This window comes from Danio aesculapii, chromosome 21 (genome assembly GCF_903798145.1).
Source record: "Danio aesculapii chromosome 21, fDanAes4.1, whole genome shotgun sequence".
Lineage (NCBI taxonomy): Eukaryota > Metazoa > Chordata > Actinopteri > Cypriniformes > Danionidae > Danio > Danio aesculapii.
The window spans coordinates 44,991,872-44,996,871 of record NC_079455.1 but is presented as its reverse complement, the minus strand read 5'-3'; the positions used below and the strand labels follow the sequence as shown (position 1 = coordinate 44,996,871).

The 5,000-nt window shown below is 27.1% G+C and overlaps 1 protein-coding gene across 8 annotated transcripts in view; it reads left to right on the top strand.

The window, feature by feature from the left end:
* LOC130214212 (transcription factor 4-like) overlaps positions 1-5,000 on the top strand; it is a 317,282-nt gene that overhangs the window by 217,445 nt on the left and 94,837 nt on the right. The gene's annotated exons all lie outside the window — the stretch shown is intronic.

Sequence of the window (5,000 nt, the reverse complement as noted above, 5' to 3'; positions counted from 1 at the left end):
ATTTGCTTTTTGGGTTTTTTCCTTTGTTTTTTTTTTTTATATGGTGATTTATTAATTTCTCAAGCAGAGTATTATTATATTTATTGTATTATGATTATTTTGTTATGTTATATTTCATATTTTATTGTTTTGTTATTATTTTGTTATATTCAATTTAATATTTTATTATGTTTATTATTATTTTGTTATGTTATATTTAATATTTTATTGTTTTATTATCATTTTGTTATATTATATTTACTATATTATTATTTTGTTATATTATATTTCATATTTTATTATGTTTATGATTATTTTGTTATATTATATTTATATTTTATTATGTGTATTATCATTTTGTTATGTTATATTTAATATTTTATTGTTTTATTATTATTTTGTTATATTATATTTCATATTTTATTATGTTTATTATCATTTTATTATATTATATTTACTATATTATTATTTTGTTATATTATATTTCATATTTTATTATGTTTATGATTATTTTATTATATTTTATTTATTATATTTAATATTTTACTATTTAAATGTAAACTCTGTGCTCACGGATCGTCTTGCATGTGATTTATAATAATGAATATGTCTAATGTGTGTGTGTTTTGTGTGTCGATGACATCATCATGTACATGTAAATATTATCAACATTAGAAATTAATTTCTGGCATCTGTAAGTAGAATTTTGGCTGCCGCCAAGTTGGACTTTCCCGCCCTCGGATCAAATGTGTAGGCCTGTGCGTGTGTGTGTGTGTGTGTGTGAATATGAATGTGTCCGTGTGTGTGTGTGTGGTATGCCCTCTTAAATGTGTGTCTGTGTGAGTATGAATGTGAGTGTGTCCGTGTGTCCGTGTGTGTGTGTGTGTGTGTCCGTGTGTGTGTGTGTGTGTGTGTGTGTGTGTGTGTGTGTGTGTGTGTGGTATGCCCTCTTAAATTTGTGTGTTTGTGGGTTTGTATGTGTGTATAAATAAGTGTGTGTATGAATGTGAATGTATGCATGTATGTGTGTGTGTGTATAAATAAATGTGTGTGTATGAATGTGAATGTATGTGTGTGCGTGCGTGAGTGTGTGTGTGTGTGTTTGTTTGTGGCATGCCATCTTGAGTGTGTGTGTGTGTGTGTATGCATTTGAGTGTGTGTGTGTGTGTGTGTGTGTGTGTGTGTGTGTGGCATGTCCTAATGTGTGTGTGTGTGCTTGCGTGCGTGTGTGTCCGTGCGTGTGTGTGTGTTGTGTATTGGTATATAATTATGTGTGTGTATGAATTTGAATGTGTTTGTGAGTGTATATGTGTGTATGTACGAATGTGAATGTATCCGTGTGTGTGAGTGTGTGTGGCATGCCCTCTTTAATGTGTGTGCGTGTGTGTGTGAGTGAGTGAGTGTATATAAATATAAATGTGTGTGTATAAATTTGAATGTGTCCATGTGTGTTTGTGCCCTCTATAATATACACACCGTATGTGTGTGTGTGTGTGTGTGTGTGTGTGTGTGTGTTTGCCCGCTTTGTGCCCGTCTTGATCCTCTGCCAGGCTTCTTGCTGTGATTGTTTATTCTGCTATTTTAACACTTAAAAAATTTGCAGGACAACATCTCCGTGTTCTCCGCGCGCGCTCTGTCCGTCCGTCTGAGTGTGTGTGTGTGTGTTTTCAGGCCCGTCGGGCGTGTGTTTTGCGTGCCGCCGGACGACATCGACCCGGTTCTCGAGGTTTCCTTCTCTTTTTTTTTTAATGAATCCACAAAAGAGTGCACAGAAAAACAAAAGGCCTCTTCACACACACGAGCTCCGCTTAAACAGCGCCGGCCGCTCGCTATTGTTATGCTAAAAGTGTGTGTGAATATTCCTGGAGTTTAATTAGCTGCGCCAGACTCTCACGCCGGCTGGAAAACACTGCTTTTTTTACTTTTCCTACTTTTAAATGCTTCTTTTCATTTACTATTTATAGAAAAATCATAATTAATTGTGTTTCTTATTTTAATAATTAGGTTTTATTAATTATGATTGTGTCACACACTGGAAAACACTGCAGCAATGAACTTTTATTTTGCTTTTCTGCTTTTTTTATTTTAAATGCTTACTTTAATTTACCATTTTTTAAAATAATCATCATTAATTGTTTTGTTTTTTAATAGTTTATTAATCATGATTGTCTTCACACACTGAAAACACTGCAGCAATGAGCTTTTATTCTGTTTTTCTTACTTTTTAATGCTAATTTCATAGCTTGGATTCACTTGGATTTACTTTGTTAAATCTAAAATCATATTTAATTGTTGTTTTGATTTTAAAATCAGCTTTTTAATGGATTTATTTTTTTATCATAATTAATTATGTTTCTTATTTTATAAGAATAAGAATAATGAGCTTTTTTTGTTATGATTGGCATCACACACTGGAAAACACTGCAGCAATGAGCTTTTATTATGTTTTTCTTAGTATTTTAATGCTAAATTCTTTGATTTACTTTTATAAAAACAAAAATCATAAATACTTGGTATTTTTGTTTTAAAAATCAGTTTTATGTTGATTTATTGTTTTTAAATCATAATTAATTGTGTCTTATTGTAAAAGTCAGGGTTTTTAAATTATGATTGTCTTCACACACTGAAAACACTGCAGTAATGAGCTTTTATTATGTTTTTCCTACTTTTAATGCTAATTTTATAGCTTGGATTCACTTGGATTTACTTTGTAAAATCTAAAATCATATTTAATTGTTGTTTTGATTTTAAAATCAGCTTTTCAATAATTAATTATGTTTGATATTTTAATAATGAGCTTTTTTTTTATTATGATTGTCTTCACACACTGAAAACACTGCAGCAATGAGCTTTTATTAACCTTTTTCCTACTTTTAATGCTATATTTATAGCTTGGATTCACTTGGATTTACTTTGTAAAATCATATTTAATTGTTGTTTTGATTTTAAAATCAGCTTTTCAATAATTAATTATGTTTCTTATTTCAATAATGAGCTTTTTTATTATGATTGTGTCACACACTGGACAACACTGCAGCAATGAGCTTTTATTTTGCTTTTCCTGTTTTTTTTATTCTATTCTAAATTCTTGTACTCGGATTTACTTTTATAAAAAATATCATTTATAATTGTTTCTTATTAAAATTCTGTTTATTAATTATGATTGTCTTCACACACTGGAAAACACTGCAGCTTTTATTCTGTTTTTCCTACTTTTTTAATGCTAAATTCTTGCTTTGATTTACTTTTATAAAAACAAAAATCATAATTAATTATTTTTGTTTAAAAAATCAGTTTTTTATTGATTTATTGTTTTTAAATCATAATTAATTGTGTCTTATTGTAAAAGTCAGGGTTTTATTAATTATGATTGTCTTCATACACTGGAAAACACTGCAGCAATGAGCTTTTATTAACCTTTTTCCTACTTTTTTAATGCTAAATGCTTGCTTTGATTTACTTTTTTAAAACAAAAATCAAACTTAATCGTTATTTTTATTTTTGAAAACAGTTTTTAAAGGATTTACTTTCTTAAAATCATAATTAATTGTTTCTTATTTGAATAATTATGTTTTTTTATCATGATTGTCTTCACACACTGGAAAACACTGCAGCTCTGAGCTTTTATTCTGTTTTTCCTACTTTTAGTTATAAATTCGTACTTTGATTTACTTTTTTTGTTTTAAATAATCATAATTAATTGTTTCTCATTTTAATAATCAGTTGTTTTATTAATTGCGGTTGGCTTCATACACTGGAAAACACTGCAGCTATGAGCTTTTATTCTGTTTTTCCTACTTTTAGTTATAAATTCGTACTTTGATTTACTTTTTTTGTTTTAAATAATCATAATTAATTGTTTCTCATTTTATTAATCAGTTGTTTTATTAATTGCGGTTGGCTTCATACACTGGAAAACACTGCAGCTATGAGCTTTTATTAACGTTTTTCCTACTTTTAGTTATAAATTCGTACTTTGATTTACTTTTTTTTAATAATCATAATAATTTTTTTAATGGATTTGTGTGTTTTTATCATAATGAATTGTTGCTATTTTAAAAATCAAGTTTTTACAATTATGATGGGCTTTACACACTGGAAAACACTGCAGCAGTGAGCTTTTATTGTTTTTTCCTGCTGTTTTAATTCTAAATGCTTGCTTGGATTTACTTTTTAAAACTAAAAAATTATAATTCTTATTTTTAATTTAAAAATCTTTCATTTTTAATTGATTTATGCTTTTAAATAATAAATAATTTTTTTAAATTTTAATAATCAGGGATTTTTTATTACGATTGGCTTCACACACTAGAAAACACTGCAGCAATGAGCTTTTATTCTGTTTTTTATTGTTTTTAATGCTAAATGCTTACCCTGATTTAAATCAGAATTAATTATAAAATTAATTTTAAAAATATTTTTTATGTATTTATTTTTAAATTGTAATAATTGTTTCCTATTTCAATATTTAAGTGATTTTTATAGATATATTATTGGCATCACACACTGAAACACTGCAGCAATGAGCTTTTATTCTGTTTTTCCTACTTTTTAAAATTCTAAATGATTATATGTTATGTTTAAAAAAATAATCATAATTAATTGTTTCTTATTTTATTTGTTTTTGTTATGATTGCCTTCACACACTGCAGCAATGAGCTTTTATTTTGATTTTTTAAATTCTAAATGCTTACTTGGATTTACTTTTTTAAAACAAAAATCATTTTTAATTGTTGTTTTTATTTTAAAAATCAGTTTATTTATTATGATTGTTTATATATTAAGATTTATTTATTTATTTATTATGATCACACACTGGAAAACACTGCAGCTATGAGCTTTCATTCTTTTTCCTGATTTTTAATGCTAAATGCTTGCTTGGATTTACTTTTTTAAAACAAAAATCATAATTAATTAAATTTTGTAAATGATGTATCATTTTTTTATTAATTATGATTGGCTTCAATTAGCTTTTATTCATTTTTTATACTTTTTTAATGCTAATTGCTTGCTTTGATTTA